Source organism: Tamandua tetradactyla, chromosome 15, assembly GCF_023851605.1.
Source record: "Tamandua tetradactyla isolate mTamTet1 chromosome 15, mTamTet1.pri, whole genome shotgun sequence".
Taxonomy (NCBI): Eukaryota; Metazoa; Chordata; class Mammalia; order Pilosa; family Myrmecophagidae; genus Tamandua; species Tamandua tetradactyla.
Genome location: NC_135341.1, coordinates 55664382 through 55686606, shown reverse-complemented (window position 1 = coordinate 55686606; position 22225 = coordinate 55664382). Strand labels below are relative to the sequence as shown.

At 39.0% G+C, this 22225-nt stretch overlaps 1 protein-coding gene and 1 pseudogene across 5 annotated transcripts in view; one reads left to right on the top strand and one right to left on the bottom strand.

Annotated features, from left to right (window-relative positions):
• CMTM7 (CKLF like MARVEL transmembrane domain containing 7) overlaps positions 1-22225 on the top strand; it is a 77250-nt gene that overhangs the window by 12315 nt on the left and 42710 nt on the right. The gene's annotated exons all lie outside the window — the stretch shown is intronic.
• Positions 5628-5744, bottom strand: LOC143658162 (small nucleolar RNA SNORA70; annotated as a pseudogene).

The window sequence follows — 22225 nt, the reverse complement described above, 5'->3', positions numbered from 1 at the left end:
ACTCGGGTTCTACAATTAACGTTTTATCACATGTGTTTAATCATTTTCTATTTACATGTATGTACTACATATTTTTATTTTTTTCTCTAAGCCGTTTGTGAGTAAACTGCAGATATGATGCACTGTTGTCCCTAAATACTTCAGAGTACATTTCTAAGAAGGACCTTTTCTTACATAAGTGCAGCACAATTCCATAAATCAGGAAACTAACAGTGGCACTGATACTATTATCTAGAACCTTATTTGGGTTTCACCGGTTGATGAAATATTATATTCATGACTCTTTAAACCCCTTCCATACGGCACAGTTCTCGGTCCTTTTTCTTAGATGACCTTGGCATTGATGGAGAGTCCAGAAGAGAGCAAACGCATCATTAGATATTAAAGTCAGTGTGGAGGAATCCTCTGATTCTTAGCATTTTACAGCTACAGTGGAGGCAAAAAAGAAAGAAAGAAAAAGAAAGAAATTGTGTTTGTTTCATGACACGTATCTCAATTATGGTGCTTTTGCTTAGTAAAAGTCCTTTTTGCAAATGTATAAATCATGTTCTGTTTGAAGTTAATATAGTTCAGGTTGAGTATAACTTCATGCACTATTTTTTTTGTTTTTAAGTCTTAGCTCTAGTGTCAACTCCTTAGAACAGTGTCTTATCACCTACCAAGGACTGTTCTGTGAGCCTGACATGAATTGCTGCCTTTAATCCTCACAACAAACAACCTTGTCATTTAGATACTATTATTTTTCATAATTTAAAAATGAGGAAACTGAGAAACAAACCCAGATCTCTCATAGTCCAGGGACTGCCAGTCTACCCTGTAGACTGTTGCCCTGTCCTGCCTCAGAAAGGCTTCCCCTCCACTCCATCTAAAGAAATTCCTCTCACCCCACCTGCCATATGTTTTCTTTGACAAACCTCCTTGTAATAGCCCTCCTTTCAAAAAGGTCAGCCTGGATGTGTGCTTTACAGACCGCAGTGATGTTCCTGGAGACCCCTGCTGTGGGATGGGGGGGTGGGCCCAGCCTTGAGAAGGGCCCCTCTGTCCAGCCCCCCAAACGCCACCTTGCTTGTTGTTTTCTTTTTTTTTTTTTTTTCACATAGGCTGGCAAGGGGAAACAAACCAGGCACGGCAGGCAAAGTCTGCCTACTGAGCCACCATCGCCCTGGGGGCTTATAACTTTGCACCTGCAGTCTAGGAAGCTGGAGCTCTCTGGGCAGAAAGGAAAGCCAGCAAAGGCCAAGGTGGGGACCCCAGCAAGGAGGGCAGGGACACCCATCCCGGAGCAGCCCCCAGGGTTTCCGATAAAGATGCAGTTTCTGTGCTGGCTGTCAGCCCTTTGGTGATAGCATTTTTTATGTAGTTGACGCATGTAATCAAAACAGACAAGGGGGGAAGGGATTAGAGAAATGTGTGTCAGTTTGTCATGTTGTGAGGACAGGGTTCCTACTTTAAAGCAACACCAGCAAACAGTGAATAGTGGTATTAGTGTATTGGATTAAAGGCTAAAAGGATCAAATGCGAGCCCACTTTATGGCTCCTATTTCCAGCCGCAGCTCTTGCCTCTCAGAGGCTCTACTTGACATCAGGTATTTATTTAAGGCCTACCCTGTGCCAGGTGCTAGGGACAGGCATGAGCAAGGCAGACCCAGCCCCTCTATGAGCTGAAAATCTACATATTAAACAGGTATGATATTTCATCATATCTAGGCACCACCATTTTATGCACTACTGAAAAAGGAAGGGGAAAAAAATGCTGCTAATTATGCACTGATACAAAGCTCTCTTATCACTTAGAATTTTTATTTTATACTTATTGAAAGAATTCCTTTAGACTTAATTAAATATAGATTTCATGACTTCTGTGAAGACATAAAAAGGAAAATTGGTAAAGAAAAATAAATTGCTTATTTATTGGATATTCCTAAGAACTTTGTATTCAGAGTCCACTTCTTCAAAAACCCTATTTTTGAAAAAATATTTGTATTGAGAAATATTCACACACATAATTCCATATATAGTGTACAATCAGTGACTCACAGCATCATCATAAGTTGCATATTCATCACCATAATCATTTTTAGAACATTTGCATCACTCCAGAAAAAGAAATAAAGAGAAAAAAGAAAAAATTCATACATACCATACCACTTACCCCTCCCTCACATTGGCCACTAGTATTTCCATCTACTCTATTTTACCCTTTGTCCCCCATTATTTATTTTTTTATCCATATTTTTTTACTCATCTATCCATATCCTGCATAAAAGGAGCATCAGACACAAGGTTTTTCACAATCCCACAAAGTTTTTCACATTGTTAAAGTTATATCTTTATACAGTTGTCTTCAAGAATCAAGGCTATTGAAGCACAGCTCAACAGTTTCATGTACTTCCCTCCACCTACTCTAATACACCATAAACTAAAAAGGGGACATCTGTGGAATGCATAAGAATAACCTCCAGCATAACCTCTCAACTCTGCTTGAAATCTCTCAACCACTGAAACTTTATTTAGTCTCATTTTTGCCTTCCCGCTTTTGGTCAAGAAGTTTTCTCAGTCCCTTGGTGCTGGGTCTTGGCTCATGGGAATTTTTGACCCACATTGCCAGGGAGATTTACACCCCTTGGAGTCGTGTCCCATGTATAAAACCCTATTTTTAAAAGAAGTATTTTTGCACAAGTTCTTCACTGTGCCATCAAGGGTGCTAGTAAGAAGAATTCATAAAAGAAGTAAAAACATTGCTGCTGGGCTGACAAGCTGATTTTGCAGTCATGCAGTGCCAGCCTGTTCACCTGCCATCTCAACCCTCTCGCTCTGTGGTTCCCAGGTCCCTTAAAAAGATAAGCATGAGATTACCACATGACTCCGCAGTCTTACTTCATGGTATATATCCCAAAGAATTGAAAATGAACTCAAACAGATACTTGTACACCAGTGTTCATAGTCAAAAGGCCAACGCTACACAAGTGCCAAACACAGGTGAATTAGTAAACAAAACATGATATATACACATTGGAGAATTATTCACTTGTGAAAAGGAATGAAATTCTGAGACATACTATAACATGCATGAAACTTGAAGATATCATGTTAAGTGAAATAAGCCAGACACAAAAAGATAACTATTGTATGATCTCACTTATATGAAATACCTAGAATAAGTAAATTTCATAAGATGAGTAGTAGATTATAGGTTACCAGGGGCTAGAGAGAGGGGGAAGCTGGATGTGGAGAGAAAGAGGGAGTCATTGCTTAATGGGTGCAGAGTTTTTGTTTGGGGTGGTGAAAAAGTTGAGGTAATGGATATTGATAGCATAAGATTGTGAATAACGAATACTGCAAAATTGTGTACTCCAAAGGTGTTAAAATGTGAAATTTGAGTTGTATTAATAAAAAGTTAATAAAACATGGTACATACACACAATAGAATGTTATTAGGCCGTAGAAAAGAATGAAATTTTGAGACATGGTGCAACATGGATGAACCTTGGAAACGTTATGCTCAGTGAAATATGCAAGGCACATAAAGACAAATATTGTATAATATCATTTAAAGGAGATGACTAGAAATTTTAACTCCTCAGAGATAAATTGGATTTGAGGTAACCATGGGAGAGGGAAAGGGGAAATGTTTGGGAAAATTTTAAATTTAAAAAAGAAAAAAAAGAATTCAGCTGCTATTGCTTCTGAGATAGGTTGAAGAAGTGATCATAAGCGCAAGAAACCTAACAAAAATATTTGACTTGTAAACCCATAATAACACACCACAGGATAAAACAGTGGTAAACTGTTTCTTCTGGGTTGCTTTTGGCATAGACTGAAAAGATAGATTGAAAATAAAGTTTTATTCCTTTAAAAAAGGAAAGAAAAACAGATAAATGAACAAAATGTGGTATATACATACAATGTAATATTACTCAGCCATGAAAAGGAATGTAGTTTGACACCTGCCGCAGCATGGATGAACCTTGAAATCAGTATACTAAGTGAAAGAAGCCAGACGCAAAAGAATTTCTATGTGTTATATGATTCTGCTTATATGAAATATCTAGAAAAAGTAGATATTACCTGTGCTGGTTTGAATCTGTTGTGCACCCCAGAAAAGGCAAGTTCTTTAATCCTCATTCAGTATTGCTGGGCAAGATCTTTATTATTGTTTACATGGGGATGTGACCCACCCAGTTGTGGGTGGTAACGTTTTTTTTAATTAAATTTTAAATAAAAAAAAAATGAAACAACAAACAAACACAAACATTCTTAACTTATGATCATTCTGTTCTACATATATAATCAGTAATTCACAATATCATCACATAGTTGGATATTCATCATCATAATAATTTCTTAGAACATTTGCATCGATTCAGAAAAAGAAATAAAAAGACAACAGAAAAAGAAATAAAACGAAGACAGAAAAAAAAAGATTATACATACCATACCCCTTACCCCTCCCTTTCATTGATCACTAGCATTTCAATCTAAATTTATTTTAACATTTGTTCCCCGTTATTTATTTTTATTCCATATGTTTTACTCATCTGTTGATAAGGTAGATAAAAGGAGCATCAGACACAAGGTTTTCACAGTCACACAGTCACATTGTGAAAGCTGTATCATTATACAATCATATTCAAGAAACATGGCTACTGGAACGCAGCTCTACATTTTGATGCAGTTCTGTGGGTGGTAACTTTTGATTAGATGTTTTCCGTGGAGATGTGTCTCCACCCATTCAAGGTGGGGTTGTTTTTTGGAGCCCTTTAAGAGGGAACTATTTTGTAAAACTTTGGAACAGGCAGAGACCTTTTGAGATGCATAAAGAAAATGCCCCCAGGGAAGCTGTTGATGAAGCCTGGAGAGAGAAAACTCAAATGTCATCGCCTTCTTGAGTCAAGGTATCTTTACCTGGATGCTTTAGTTTGGATATTTTTATGACCTTGCCTTAATTTGGACATTTTCACAGCCTTAAACTGTAACTTACAATTTAATAATTCCTCCTTTTAAAAGCCATTCCATTTCTGGTATTTGCATTCCAGCAGGTTTAGCAAACTAAAACAGTACCAAAAGTATATTAGTGGTTACTAGAGGCTGGGAGGGGGGGCATGGGGAGTTATTGCTTAGTAGGTTGAGTTTCTATTTGAGGTAATGAAAAAATTTTTGTAATGGATGGCAGTGATGATTATACAACATTGTAAAAGTAATTAATGCCAACTGAATTGTATACTTAAGATGGTTATAATGGAAAAATTTATGTTATGTGTTCCTACAATTTTTTAAGTGCTCCACTCTCATTTCTGGGATTTTCTTCCAAGCTGCTGGCAGCTGTGCCATAGGTTTTGAAGCTGGCACTCCTGATGTTGGCATGTGTGGAGACAGTGGTAGCTGCCCCATGCCTGCTCTCTGGCCAGCAGGAGTTGTAAGACACACTTCTCATTTCAGGGAAGTAAAAATGTGATCAATTATCCACCTCTGAATCAGTGAAGGTGTGAGGGTGCTGGGTGTTCAGAAGGGGAAAGTCAAGCATGCTGGCAGCACAGATTTCTTCCTAAGAAAGGAACCCACATCCTGAGACCTGATGTGGAAAGAGCTGTCCAAAGGAGGAATAGACCTAACCATCAACAAATAAAGGCTGTTTCTGAGGTCAGTTAGGGCAACTCATGAGCAAGAGGCTGCATATACTACCAAGGAGGTTGCAGTCTGCAGAGCCCGGTGTTTTAAAGGTAATTTAAATTTGATGTCTCCAGGGGAAGATGGGAAGGAGGATTGTGGTAATTAGATTCAGTTGTCAGCTTGGCCAGGTGAACGTGCCTAGTTCTGTTGCTGCGGACATGAGCCAATGGTACATGAACCTCATCTATTGCTCTTTACATCTGCAGTTGGCTAAGAGGCGTGCCTGCTGCAGTGAATGACGTTTGAGTTAATTGGCTGGTGCTTAAATGAGAGAGCTCAATGTAGCACAGCCCAAGCAGCTCAGCATACCTCATCTCAGCACTTGCAGCTCAGCTCAGGCCTTTGGAGATGCAGAAAGGAATCACCCTGGAGAAAGTTGTTGGAACCCAGAGGCCTGGAGAGAAGGCCAACAGAGATCATCCTGTGCCTTCCCACGTAAGAAAGAACCTCAGTGGAAAGTTAGCTGCCTTTCCTCTGAAGAACTAACAAAATAAATCTCCTTTTATTAAAAGCCAATCCGTCTCTGGTGTGTTGCATTCCGGCAGCTAGCAAACTAGAACAAGGATGTAAGATGTTCAGTTTTCCATGCCCTCCCCTACTTCTCTCCTTTTTAAAATCTCTGATATCTGCCTTCTGAGCTTGAAAACCCTATCCTATATCTGCTAGCTTCCAACCTCACCTTCCAGCAACACCGAAGTCCTCATTCTCTGTCTTTTTATTCCTTTGCACACGGTACACAGTGTTCTGTCTTGGGTAATGACTATCTTTGTCTCCTTTCTTCACCTGGCAAAGTCCTGGTAAACCTACCAGGCTCGGCTCAGTGGTCCCTACTTTTGTGGGGTATCCCCTGATACCTTCACCATGAGCAGACTCAGTTGCCCCCTTGTTTCCACAGCTGCATCCCCACCATCTTATAACTGATTGTACTAATGTCTGGACTATACTTCCATCTCCTTCCTTAGTCCTTCATGCTGGTGGAGGGATTTATCTTTGTATCACCAATTCCTAGGTGCTCAGTAAATGCTTCCTTTGTGAAAAAAGCCTGCATGCATTAAGCATCTGTTCCTCATTCTCTACTCTTATTCTAGCTCCTGGTAACCTGTATTCTAGTTTGTGGGTTTGCTTGTTATAATTAGTTCATATTAGTGAGATCATACAATATTTGTCCTTTTGTGTCTGATTTATTTCACTCAACATTATGTCCTCACGGTTTGTTCATGTTGTCACATGCTTCAGGACTTCATTCCTTTTTACTGCTGAATTATATTCCATTGTATGTTGTTCTAGTTTGTTAGTTGCCAGAATGCGATATACCAGAAATAGAATGGCTTTTAAAAGAGGGAATTTATTAAGTTGCAAGTCTACAGTTCTAAGGCTATGAAAATGTCCCAACTAAAGCAAGGCTATAGAAATGTCCAATCTAAGGCATCCAGGTAAAGATACCTTGGTTCAAGAAGGCTGATTCCTCTCTCAACTGGAAAGGAACATGTTGAGCATGGCAGTGTCTGCTAGCTTTTCTCCTGGCTTCTTGTTTCATGAAACTCCCCTGGGAGCGTTTTCCTTCTTCATCTCTGGTTGCACAGGCTCTGTAGCTCTTTCCAAAATGGTTCCCTCTTAAAGGGCTCCGGTAAGCAACCCACCTTGAATGGGTGAAGATGCATCTCCATGAAAACCATTTAATCAAAAGTCGCCACCCACAATTGGGTGGGTCACATTTCCATGGGAACAGTCAAAAACCTCCCAGCCAGCAATATTGAATGAGGATTAAAGGACATGGTTTTTCTGGGGTCTACCACAGATTCAAACCGACACATATGTGTATATCACATTTTGTTTATCCATTCATCAGTTGAGGACACTGGGGTTGTTTCCATCTTTTCACAATTATAAAAATGCCACTATGAACACTGGTATGCAAATTTCTACGTCTCTACTTTCAGTTCTTCTGAATATATACCTAGTAGCAAGATTGCTGGGTCGTATGGCAGTTCTATACTTAACTTTCTGAGGAAGCACCAAATTGTCTTCCAGAGAGGCTGCACCATTTTACATTCCTACTAGCAGTGAATAAGTGTTCCTGTTTCTCCACATCTTCTCCAACACTTGTAGTTTTCTCTTTCATGTACAAGTTTTTATGTAGACATATATTTTCATTTCTCTTAGGTATATATCTAGGAGTGGAATTGCTATGCCAAGTAATAACTTTAATTTTTGAGGAACCGCCAGACTGTTTTCCAAAGTTACTACCATCTTATATTTCCATCTGCAGTGTATCAGGGTTCTGATTTCTCCACATCCTTCACAACCTTTGTTACTATCTGACTTTTTTATTCTAACCATCCTAGTGGTTGGGAAGTGGTTTACATCACTTTTACAGTTGATATTGCTTCATGTATCCCTTCCAATTGGCTAGCAGTGTGTTGACTCCACAGATATACTGGCTTTCCATAAAATAACTGCTCCTAAACCTTGGGAAAGGAAAAAAAAGATGTCTACATTAATCTAAAAATATTAACTCAGTTTAGGGCAACCTGCTTCTTCTTTTTTAAAACTTTTTTTTTATTGTGAAATATAACTTACCCAAAAAAAGCACTTTTCAAAGTATGTTTTAACAAGTAGTTACAGAACAGATTTCAGAGTTTGGTATGGGTTACCAATCTACATTTTCAGGTTTTTCCTTTCAGCTGCTCCCAAACATTGGAAGCTAAAAGAAATATCGTTAACAGTGATTCAACAGTACTCATACTGTTTTATTAAACATACTCATTTGTTAAATCCTATGTTCTCTTGTTCTCTGTTATAACTCCTCCTTTTCCTTCATCCTACTTCCAATTTACTCGGAATTGTGGAATATGTACATTTTTTTGGGGGGGGTGATCTGGCTTCTTTTCATTTATTTTTTTGAGAGTAAGCAGGTAGAAAATTTATGGAGAATGCATGAGATTGGGCTATGCCCAGTCTAAATTTTTCATGTTGAAAAGGGTGCCAGCAGTATAGGATAGGGGATAGAATTAGTTGATGTTCTTGGAGAGGCTGGCCTCTCTGGGTTTCAGGACTTATCTGGCCTAGGAACCCTCTGGAGGTTGTAGGTTTCAGAAAAGTAAACTTGGTACATGAAACTTTTGTGAAGTCTCAGAAGGTTAACTCTTAGGGTTGACAGAAATGTTAGTTGGAGTATGGCCACCCATGGGCAGCTTACTTCTGAGGAAACATCATGCTGAGTTTCTTTGTCAAGTAAGAAATCCCTTTATAAGGTATCAATGCCCTTCTCCCAACTCTGTCACATTGACTTAAAGCAACCCATAAAGTTATACCAGTGGAACTTCTGGAATTGAAGTTCTAGTGTTTGTTTTATATTTTATTTTGAAATTTTCAAAATCTGGCAAAGTTGAAAGACTCCTATCACCTAGAATTTACCATTAACTTTTTACTGTACTTGCTTTATCTTGTATGTATCTTCTACCAATTCATCTCATATCTTTATGCACTTCAAAGTAAATTATAGACATTGCATTACACACCTTGTTCTAGATTGCTAACTGCTAGAATGTGATGTACCAGAAACAGAATGGCTTTTATAAGGGGGGATTTTAAAGTTGCACATTTATAGTTCTAATGCCATGAAAATGTCCCAGCTAAAGCAAGTCTATAAAAATGTCCAAATTAAGGCACCAGCAAGAGGTACCTTCACTCAAGAAAGGCCGATGACATCCAGGGTTTCTCTCTCAACTGGAAAGGCACATGGTGAACATGGTGACGTCTGCTACTTTCTCTCCAGGCTTTTTGTTTCATGAAGCTCTCCACAGGCGTTTTTCTTCATCTCCAGAGGTCTATGGCAGTGTGGCCTCTCATGGTTCTCATGGCTCTCGCGGGGCTCTCAGACTTTTTCCAAAATGCTTCCTCTTTTGAAGGACTCCAGTAAAGTAATCAAGAGCCATCTGAAATGGGTGAGCCGCATCTCTGTGGCGATAATCTAATCAGGTTTCCACCCTATAGTGCTGAATAGGGATTAAAACATGGCTTTTTTAGGGTACATAATCCTTTGAAACCAGCACACACCTCCTCTTAAATTCTTCAATGAATATATTCTTAACTAAGAATGTAGTATTTGCTTACAGTGTTTTTCTTTTGATGTAAAATTTAATCCAATTAAATGCACAAATTTTAATTGTAGCTCTTCTGAGTTTTGACAAATGAATATGCTCCAGAAAGTCAATACAGTAGGGGCCTCAGGACAAACAAGGGGGTAAACATTATTAGCTGGGTTTGCTAGTCTTTAGTTGGCCCCCAGGGACTGAAGAAGATCACCCCCCCAGAAGAATGATGGGGCTTTCAGGGAGAATGAGAAATTGGTGGGGCCCTAGAATATCTCCAAGCTTACAAAGGAGAGGGGTAGCGAAGGTTCTGGTTTTGGTCTTACTGTCAACTCCCATAACTAGGTACGTCTGAGTGGAGTAGGCCTAGAGTGGCAGTTTAGGGCAGAGTAAGTGGTTCTATTATTTAATTAATAAATTAATAATTTTACCTGCCACACTGATTGTCACCCAAGGCTCCTCTAGGTTGAGGGTCAGACGTGAAGTCAGTGGAGTCACACGTGGCCTCGGGCACCCTCAGTCTTCTTCACTAGTCGCAAGCAGGACTTGAGGGACTGTCCTGCCCCCCCCCCCCCCTTCAGGAGACAGTGCAGTTCTAATCCAATGCCTATGTTGGTGGCACCTGGGGCAAGACCCCAGTGGGTCCCGAGGTTGAGGGTTGTCTCTAGGTTTTGGCACTCTCTTCGCCAGTGGCCCTCTCACCCACAGTTGAAGCAAGATCCTTGAGGTTTGGAGCCACATTTTGGATGACCTTGAGGCGACAAGGTGCCTTTAACAGTGACTGAATAAACTGAGCCTGTTTTTTGGTCTTCTGCATACTTCTTTTCCCCTTTTTCTCCTCGTTGGGCTTATCCTGATTGTTAAAAATGGCTTAACAGGTCATTAGTGAAATTTTGTGGGCCCATGGAGAGATTTCCAAATTTCTCCAAATGTCAGGGGCAGACTGGCTGATGATGAAATGGGTGCCAGCAAAATCTGACTTTCCCTGGAGTCTGGGCTATACTTTTAAGAGCTTTCGCTAACTTTCCCTGGAACAGAAACAGGTTTTCCTCTTCCTTCTGAGTGAGTGATCTTAGCTTATTGTAAACAACTGTCTTGGTCATACCCTTTTTTCATACCTTTTTGCAAGTTTTAAAAGGGAACTATTACGAAGACTTTCCTCTAATGGAAATTGAGACATGGACATAACACAAACATCAAGTTCCTTTCAGCTGCTTGTCTTCATAGAAAATTGTAAACATAAGGACATGGGATATTTCTGATCATTTTCCCTGTCTTTTACAGACTGGAGGATGGTATTATAATTGAGAATTCCACTGGAGGGCTATGTGTCCCCATCTTTTAGCTTATATTGACTGTTGGTATTTCCTATTTTCTCTGGAAAAGGAAATAGAATAGCTGCACTAGTGCCAGTATGACCGCATGGCATCCCATCAGTGCTGGGCATTTCCTTCTCCTCTGGCCCAATCTCTTGGGGATATGGAGTTCAGTTATCCAGCATCCCCTTGACACCTTTCCTGAGAAATGTCTGGAAACCCTAGTTTCTGGGGGTTTCCTGGGCCTTGCCTGGAGGAATTCGAGGGCAATGTTCTCAAGGAGTCCTTCCTGTCCACCAGCCCAGTCTCTTGGGAACAGGAGAGGAGTAAGTCGCTGGGTGTCCCCAGGACATCCTCATCCTTGCCAGATGTCTAGACACCCCCGAGGTAGGGGCACTTGTCCTACCTGAGAGAAGTCTAGGGCAACGTTCCTGGAGATACCTTTGTCCACTAAGCTTCCTGTTTCCTGAGGGCTAAAAGGTGAGCGTGCTCTAGAAGAGAAGCTTTATGTTAGGCCTCCGTGGGTCTCATTAGAGACTTAACTATCAAGGCCTAAGGAGAGACACTCCTGTTAGAAAATACCCAACTCCCAGGGCCTAAACCAGAGGTGACTCCCTAGAACGTTAAAGGCAACACCTTGTTTGGTACAAGAATCCTCAGCCCAGAATCCTGTGTTACATGGAACCTTGAGTAGGGCGTGAGATTTTGTTGGTTTGTCCAGAGTGACGCCTTGATAAATCCCAGAGTGATTTGAACAGTGAATAAAAAAGTATTTGCAAAGTCCCCTTCAGGGAATGAGGAGAAAGGGGGAAAATTCAACTTCCCCAAGTTTAATTCTTGATATTCTCACAAGCACTGTGGACAACCAAAGCTATAGGCTGAGTCCCCAGTCTTGGGGTTTGTTCATATGAAGCTTAACCCCACAAAGGATAGACCTACTTAAAATTAGGCCTAAGAGTCACCCCCAAGAGAGCCTATTTTGTTGCTCAGATGTGGCCTCTCTCTCCAGCCAACACAACAAGCAAACTCACCACCCTCCCCCTGTCTAGGTGGGACATGACTCCCAGGAGTGTGGACCTTCCTGGCAACGTGGGACAGAAATCCTAAAATGAGCTGGGACTCAGCATCAAAGGATTGAGAAAAACCCTAGAATGGGCTGAGACTCAGCATCAAGGGATTGAGAAAACCTTCTCGACCAAAAGGGAGAAGAGTGAAATGAGACAAAATTAAGTATCAATGGCTGAGAGATTCCAGAGTTGAGAGGTTATCCTGGAGGTTATTCTTAGGCATTAAGTAGCTATCACCTTGTTAATCAAGATGTAGTGGAGAGGCTGGAGGGAACTGCCTGAAAATGTAGAGCTGTGTTCCAGTAGCCATGTTTCTTGATGATGATTGAATAATGATATAGCTTTCACAATGTGACTGTGTGATTGTGAAAATCTTGTGTCTGATGCTCCTTTTATCTACCTTGTCAACAGACGAGTAGAACATATGGAATAAAAATAAATAATAGGGGGAACAAATGTTAAAATAAATGTAGTTTGAAAAAAATTATCATGATGATGAATGCACAACTGTGTGATACTGTGAGCCATCGATTGCATACTTTGGATTATATGGTGCATGACGATATCTCAATAAAAATATTTTTAATTAAAAAAACAATAAAATAAAATAAATTTAGTTTGAAATGCTAGTGATCAATAAAGGCAAGGGGTAACGGATATGGTATGTATAATCTTTTTTTTTCTGTTTTCATTTTATTTCTTTTTCTGTTGTCTTTTTGTTTTTCTAAATTGATGCAAATGTTCTAAGAAATAATGAATATGCAACTAAATGATGATGTTGTGAATTACTGATTTTATATATGTAGAATGGAATGATCACATGTTAATGTTTTAGTTCGTTTGTTGTTAATTTTTTTTAATTAATAAATAAATTTTTTTAAAAAATGTAATGGAGAGGCTGGAGGGAACTGCCTGAAAATGTAGAGCTGTGTTCCAGTAGCCATGTTTCTTGATGATGATTGTATAATGATATAGCTTTCACAATGTGACTGTGATTTTGAAAACCTTGTGTCTGACGCTCCTCTTACCTACCTTGTCAACAAATAAGTAGAACATATGGAATAAAAATAAGTAATGGGGGAATAAATGTTAAATTAAATTTAGTTTGAAATGCTAGTGATCAATGAAAGGAAGGAGTAAGGGGTATGGTATGTATAAATTTTTTTCTGTTTTCGTTTTATTTCTTTTTCTGAATAGATGCAAAATGTTCCAATAAATGATCATGATGATGAATATGCAACTATTTGTGAATTACTGAATATATATATAGAACAGAATGATCAAAATAAGAATGTTTGCGTTTGTTTGGTGTTTTTTGGTATTTAAAAAATAAATAAATAAATAAGAATCCTATGTTACAGAAAATGGACTGTCTCAGAAGGCATTGATACCCAGACAGAGGAGGGAAGGAGACTATCGTGGAGACAGGGGAGAGGCCCTCTGTGAAGGATATGGAAAGAGGAACAGAACCAGCAGGGTCCTCAGAGGGGAGGAAAAGAGAGTGTAGGGGAGTCCAGGAGAGACAGAGACCGACAGGGACTTGATTTGGCTGCCACTGGACACCTGCTTGACATGGGGAGACGTTCCCAGTTGGGTGTCAAGGGCGTATCACCTATTGCCATGAGACTCCTTGGATCTGCATGGTGTGGAGATGGGCTCCTGCCACTTCCAGGGAGGGAGCCAGAAGCTCAGCATGGACTGAGTTTGTGTGTGGGGGGGAGCTAGATCAAAGCCCTTAGGTTCCTAGAGACACAGAGGCCATGCAAGTGAGGAAGTCTCGGAGAACCAAGGGGAGAGAGAAAGAGAGTTGCATAGGGATGTAGGAGAGGATAGCGATGAGCCAAGCAAAGAGAAAAAGCTGAAGCATGTGGTCAGGCCTCCCAGTCAAAAGCCATGACTTACCACTCCAGACAGTTGGAGAGAAGTGTTTCTTGGCTGGCTTGCCAAAATATGTTGCTGGATTTGGCTTCCTAGATTCTTGGCCATGCTGCTAGTAAGAATTCAAAGACAAAGCACAGCATAGAATAAGCCGGCAGAAAATTAAGAACGCGTGTGAGAACATGTTGGCACACTTGCAAGAAAAGAGGGGTGAGAAATGAGAGTGGTCTGGCTTCTTTTATGCAGCACAATATTTTTGAGATTCATTTAAATGTGTGTCAATGGCTAGTTTATTCCATATTTATCACTGAGGTATCTATATAACAGGGGCTATAGGACAGTTTATTTATCCATGGAGATTGTTATCTTCTATTTTCAACTTATTTTGAAATAACTTTAGACTTACAAAAAGTTCCAAAAACAGTACAGATATCCTGTATACCCTTCACCCAGCTTTCTCCAGTGTTACTGTCTTGCATAACCACAGAAAAATTCTCAAAGCCAAGAAATTAACCTTGCTGTGATACTCTTAGCAATAGACTTTACTTGGATTACATCAGTTTTTCCACTAACACCCTTTTTTCTGTTCCAGGTCCCATATTGTATTTAATATTCATGTTTCGTTGTTTCCTCCAACCTGTGGCCATTCCTCAGTCTTTCTCTGCTTTTCATGACCTTGTCACTTTTGAAGAGTTCTGGCCAGTTAGTTATTTTGCTGCAAGTCCCTCAAATTTAGTTTGTCAGATGTTTTCTCTTGATTAGACTGAGGTGATGCACAGAAGCGAAGTTTTGCCCCTCAGTGCATTGTATCATGGGGTACCTAATGTCAACACGTATTATTACTTTTGATGTTAACCTTGATCACTTGCTTAAAATGGTGTCTGATAGATTTCTCCACTGTAAAGTACTAGTTTTCCCTTTGTAATTAATAAATCTCTTAAGGGAGATACTTTGAGACTATGCAAATGTCCTGTTTCTCCTCTTAACTTTTGCGCACTAATTTTAGCATGTATCAGGAATCTTGCCTGCAACAATTATTACTTGTTTTATGGGTAGATTTTTTTATTTCTCTCATTCCTTCTACATTTATTAATTGGGTTTTTTCCATATGGAAGAGTTGTCTTTTCTCCTCTATTCTATTATTCACTTCTTTTTTTTTTTTATCTGTATCAGTAAATTCTTGAATATTTATTTTATTCTATGGATTATAATCCAGTACTATCATTAATTGTTTTGTGATTCAAGTTGTTCCAGCTTTGGCCTTTGGGGGCTCTTTCAACTGTTCCCTTTCAACACGTTCCCATTGTTTTTTGAGCACTTCCTTATTTTCTAGTACCACAGGAGACTCTAGTCTTATCTTGCATTTTTCCTGATCCCAGCCTTGGGATCACCTGCTTCTCTAAGGATCTCTAGTTCATTTTATTGGAGCATGGAATTTAGAAACAAGATGTGGCTGCTAGGTCTGCTGATTAGTACTGAAGTTTCATTGCTTCCTCGACAAAGCTAGAAAATATATGTATTAAGCCAGGCAGGCATACACATATACACATATTCACAACTATATGTACTTTTGTATCTACCTATGTGCATATGTATTTAAAAACAACAAAACAAAACATGAGTTCATATCAGTACTTCCAGTTCCATGGTTCATTCTAGATTTCCCCTTTACTTATTTGTAACTTCATCATCCAACATGAGAAACCTGGCTCTCATTATTTATAGTATATTTACTTAGTTGTTCAAACCTACTATGTTCATAAGGTAGTTTCAGAATTGCTAATGTATTTGCCTGTGAGAAACAAATTTACTAACTACAGTACAGTATTTGTGTATAGCTCTTTTCATTTTTAGCCTTCAAATGTCCAGTCAAAATATTGTTTTCCAAAGTTACTTAAGTTAGTCCTTTTTTTTTATTAATTAACGGAAAAAAAAGAAAAAAAGAAATTAACCCAACATTTAGAAATCATACCATTCTACATATGCAATCAGTAATTCTTAAATCATCACATAGATGTATGATCATCGTTTCTTAGTACATTTGCATCAGTTTAGAAGAACTAGCAACACAATAGAAAAAGATAGAATGTTAATATAGAGAAAAAAATAAAAGTAATAATAATAGTAAAAAAACAAAAAAAACAACCAGACAGACAAAAACAAACAAAAAACAAAAAAGCAACAACAACAACAAAAAAACCTATAGCTCAGATGCAGCTTCATTCAGTGTTTTAACATGATTACTTTACAATTAGGTATTATTGTGCTGTCCATTTTTGAGTTTTTGTATCTAGTCCTGTTGCACAGTCTGTATCCCTTCAGCTCCAATTACCCATTATCTTACCCTGTTTCTAACTCCTGCTGGACTCTGTTATCAATGACATATTCCAAGTTTATTCTCGAATGTCGGTTCACATCAGTGGGACCATACAGTATTTGTCTTTTAGTTTTTGGCTAGACTCGCTCAGCATAATGTTCTCTAGGTCCATCCATGTTATTACATGTTTCATAAGTTTATCCTGTCTTAAAGCTGCATAATATTCCATCGTATGTATATACCACAGTTTGTTTAGCCACTCGTCTGTTGATGGACATTTTGGCTGTTTCCATCTCTTTGCAATTGTAAATAATGCTGCTATAAACATTGGTGTGCAAATGTCCGTTTGTGTCTTTTCCCTTAAGTCCTTTGAGTAGATTCCCAGCAATGGTATTGCTGGGTCGTATGGCAATTCTATATTCAGCTTTTTGAGGAACCGCCAAACTGCCTTCCACAGTGGTTGCACCATTTGAGTTAGTCCTTTTTTTCTTCTGCCCTTTCAGCATGGGTAGGTTTTTCATTTGTAATACAGTGAGTTTCACTTGTTTTAATTTGTATCTCATTTTAAGTTCCCTCCTTAGCGCAACAGAGTTTTAAAATTTACATATAGTAAAATTCACCCTTTGTTGGGTACACTTCTGTGGGTTTGACAGATGCATAGTCATGTGCCACAGTGTAATGCAGGGACAATGCCATTAACTCCAAAATTCACTTGAGCTGCTCCTTAGTAGTCACCCCTTCTCACCTCATTAGCCCTGGCAACCACTGACCTGTTTCCATCCCTATAGCTATACCATTTCCAGATTGTCACGTAAATGAAATCATACAATGTATAGCCATTGGAGTATGGCTTCTTTCACTAGCAAAATTGATTTAAGGTTGATCCGTGCTGTTGTTGCATGAATCAATAGATTGTTCCTTTTTATTATTGAGTCATATTCCATTACATGGATGTGTGTGTGTTTATCCATTCACTGGATGAAAGACATCTGGGTTGTTTCCAGTTTTGGACAATTATGAATAAAGCTGCTGTAAACATTTACTTACTTTTTATGTATGGGAACATAAGTTTTGAGTTCTTTTGAATAGATACCTAGGGATCATGTTAAGTGTGTGCTCAGATTTATAAGAAACTGCCAAACTATCTTTCACAGTGGCTATACCATCTTGTATTGCCACCAGCTTCTCATGCTTGTCAGCACTTGCCCCCATGATCAGACTTCCCCCTCCTTGCCACTGTAACCCCATTCTTTAGAACTTCAGATGAACTCACCTCCCTGGAGGCCTGTGTCCTTCAAACTCAAGACTGACCCACTCTGGTCCTGGACCCTCTCTGCCCTCCCCTCATCCCATCAGACACTGAACTTGATCCCTTTCCACCGTCCATCCCCCCACTTTGTAATCCTCAGTGGCATTGTACCCCAATACGCTTAGCAGAGATGAGCTCTGAACTCCCCCTACCCCCTTTCTTCTTGAATTTGGCTGGACAGTGGAATGTTCACAGCATTTGTGAGAGCACAAGAGGGGTGTACTTTTGGATTGTGGGAATGGGGGTAGGTGGCAGGTGCAGCTTGTCAAAATAACCTGGTAATTTTAGTGGTGGCTTTTTTTTTAGTTTATTTTTTTAGTGCAGTTTTGAGATATAGTCACACACCATACAATCCATCCAAAGTTTGCAGTCAGTGCCTCACAGTATCATCACATAGTTGTGCATTCATCACCATGATCAATTTTAGAACGTTTTCATTATACCAGAAAAAGAAATAAAAAGAGCATCTAAAACATCCCATACGTTTTATCCCCAGCCCCCATTATTGACCCCTGGTATTACTGTGGTACATTTGCTTTTGTTGATGAAACAACATTAAGCTATCATTGTCAGCTATAGTCCATGGTTTACAATAGGTACATTTTCCCCCACATACCCCTCTATTATGAACTCCTTGTAATAGTGTGAAATATTTGTTCTAGTTCATGAAAGAACTAATGATGGCTTTTTGTGGTATCTGATTGTGGTTTTAATTTCCATTCTCTTAATGACTAATAATGTTGAGCAGCTTTCCATGTGCTTATTTGTCATACATATAGCCTCTTTGATGAGGAGTCTATTTAAATTTTTTGCCCATTAAAAAAGTAGGATTATGTATTTTCTTATATGTTGAACATTCTTTATGATTATAGATAAAAATCCTTGGTCGTGATACATCCCAGAGTATTCTGGAGAGAAGATTAAAAAATATTTACCAAATCCCCTTGAGGAGCTGGGGAAAAAGGTAAAACTATTAAACTTCTCCACCTGGGGAAGACCTGATATTCTCACAAGCATTGGGGAATGCCAGTTTGATGGTCCAGGCCCTCGATCTTGGGGATTACCCTTATGAAATTTACTCCTGCTAAGGAGAAGCTAAGCCTACTTATATTTATGTCTAGGAGTCACCCCCAGAGAACCTCTTTTGTTGCTTAGATTTGGTCTCTCAATATAAGCCAACTCGGCAGGTGATCTCACTGCCCTCCCTGCCTCATGGGATATGACTCCCAGGGTTATGCCTGGCCATTGTGGGATTGAGAAAACCTTCTTGACCAAAAAGGGAAAGAGAAATGAGACAAAATAAAATTTCAATAGCTGAGAGATTTCAAATAGAGTCAAGAAGTCATTCTGGAGTTACTTTTATGCAGTCTATAGATAGTCCTTTTCAGTTTTTGGTGTATTTGAGTAGCTAGAGGGAAATACCTGTAACTGTTGAAATGTAATCCAGTAACCTTGATTCTTGAAAATGATTGAATAACTATAGAGCATTTACAGTGTGACCGTGTGATTGTGTAAACCTTGTGATTAACGTTCCCTCTAATATATGAGCAGATGAGTGAAAAAGAGAAGGCAAAAAATAAATAAATAGTAGGTAGGTAGTATGGGATGTTTTGGGGATTCTTTTTTACTTTTATTTTTACATTTATTTATTTATTTTGGAATATTGAAAATGTTCAAAAGATCTATTGTGATGACAAATGCACAGCTATATCAGGATACCTTGAACCACTGATTGTACAATTTGGATGATTAGGTGATATGTGAATATAATGTATGTCAATAAAATTGCATTTTAAAAAAAGTCCTTGGTCAAAAATGTGATTTGCACATCTTACCTACCAGTTTGTGGCTTGCCTTTTCTTTCGCATAACAGTCTTTTTTGTAGGGCAAAAGTGGTTAATTTTGATAAAGTCCAATTCAGCAATTTTTTTCCTCATAGATTATGCTTTTGGTATCATATCTAAAACCCTTTCGTCTGACCCAAATTCACAAAAATTTTCTCCTATGTTTTCTTCTAGAAGTTTTATAGGTCTACATTTTATATTTAGGTCTGATTCATTTTGAATTAATTTTTAGTCTACGGTCATACCATCCTGAACGTGCCCAGTCTCGTCTGGTCTAATTCATTTTGAATTAATTTTTATATAGGAAGTGAAGTATGGGTCAAGCAAGGTTCATTTCTCTTGCATATGTCTAATTGTTCTAGTACTTGTTTGCTTAAAGAATGTCCTTTCTCCACTGAGTTGCCTTTATACTTCTGTCAAAAAATTAGGTGACTATATTTTATGTGGGTCTGTTTCTGGACTCTGTTCTGTTCCATTGATCTATGTGTCTTTCCCTTTGCCAATACCACAGTTTCAATTATTGTAATTTATAGTAAAACTTGAAATCTGGTGGTGTTCTTCATTTTCAAAATTGTCTTGGTTATTCTAATTCCTTTGCCTTTTCATATACATTTTTAAGTCAGCTTGTCAATATCTTTAAAAAGAAAAAAACTTGTAGGGTTTTGATAGTGATTGCGCTGAATATATACGTATCAGTTTGGGCAGGCAGCTTGACAATAATAAGTCTTCCCATCATGATCACATTACACCTTTCTATTTATTTAGATTTGTTTGTATTCTTTCATCAGTGTTTTCTAGTTTTCAGCATACTATAAAGTTAGATTTGGTCCTGATTATTTCATTTTTTTTCTTTGCTGCTATTGTAAATAGTCCTATTTGTTTTTGTGCGTGTGTATGGGCGGCAGGGCAGGGCTCATGTTTAGTTGTGGTATTTTAAAATTATACAACTGTTTGATAGCCTGTCCACCCTGTCCTCTACATTTAGTCTCTTAAAATAATAGGAAAATCCAAGCAATCACAGGTATAATGTGTTTAATAAGTTTACCTCATCAGTTCCTATTTGCAACGCCAATATTCCTTTGAAATATCAGACAGACACAGCAGTGGCCAACAGTACATTTCAGACTTTAAAACTTTAAGTTTCAAACTTTAGGTTCTCTGACCATTCTGTAAGGCAGCGGTGCTTGTCCAGAGTTGATAACTCCCGTCGCTTGGGGAACTTTAAATGTCCCAGTGAGAAAAGCTTTTTCCCTTCAAGGAGAAGAAAGGAAATCACTCCTTAAAACCCAGCAGATCTGACTGGGAGGTCTTTCCTCCTGTCCCATGTCTTCAGGCTTGTTTTTTGCAGAGGAGCGAGAAACAAAATGCTAACCTGAGATATAAGAAACAACATAGTGCTGGTGTTCTAGTTTGCTAGCTGCCAGAATGCAATATACCAGAAACGGAACTGCCTTTAAAAAGGGAGACTTTATTAAGTTGCCAAATTAAAGCAAGGATATAGAAATGTCCGATCTAATACATCCAGGGAAAGATACCTTGGCTCAAGAAGGCAAATGAATTTCAGGGTTTCTCTCTCAAGTGGAAAGGCACATGGCAAACATGGCGATATCTGCTAGCTTTCTCTCCAGGCTTCTTGTTTTACAAAGCTCCTCCAGGGGTCTTTTCCTTCTCCATCTCTGTGCTGGTTGGTTCCACATTTGGTTAAATCCTCACATATGAGGCACTATTCTCTGGGGTCTCCCTTCCTGGAAGCCCAGAATTTCTAGGACATCAATTTCTGGTTTCTTTGTACTCAAGAGTTCAGTTTTCAGCTTATCTCTCTCCTGTCGCATTTCACTATAAGCTGTGAGAAGAAACCAGGCTGTGATTATGACATTTAATTTAGAGCTCTCTTCTGCTAAATATCCATGTTCATGGCTTTTAAAATCTGTCTTCCAGCCAAAGCCACTTGTCAATTTTGCCAGATTATCTACCATTTTAAAACAAGGCTCGTCTTCCTTCCAGTTTACAATAGCACGTGCCTCATTTCTGTCTAAGGCCTCGTCAGAGGTATCTTTAGAGTTCACATTTCTACCAACAGTCTCTCCAAAGCATTCTAGGCCTTCTCTATCAAGGTCCTCACAGCTCTTCCAGATTCTTCCCCTTATCCATTTAAAAAGCTGTTCCAACATGTTTGGTATTTGCAAACTGCAGCAACAGCACCCCACTCTCTGGTACCAAAATCTGTTCTAGTTTGCTAGCTGCCGGAATACTATATACCAGAAACGGAATGGCTTTTAAAAAGGGGAATTTAATAAGTTGCTAGTTTACAGTTCTAAGGCTGAGAAAATGTCCCAATTAAAACAAGTCTATAAAATGTCCAATCAAAGGCATCCAGGGAAAGATACCTTGGCTCAAGAAGGCCGATGAAGTTCAGGGTTTCTCTCTCAAGTGAGAAGTCACATGGTGAACATGGTCAGGGCTTCTCTCTCAGCTGGAAGGGCACATGGTGAACACAGCATCATCTGCTAGCTTTCTCTCCTGGCTTCCGCTTTCATGAAGCTCCCTGGGAGGCATTTTCCTTCTTCATCTCCAAAGGTCGCTGGCTCATGAAGTCTCTGCTTCATGGCGCTGCAACATTCTCTGCTCTCTCCGAATCTCCCATTCTCCAAAATGTTTTCTCTTTTATAGGACTCCAATAAACCAATCAAGACCCACCCAAATAGGTGGAGACATGTTGCACCTAGTCCA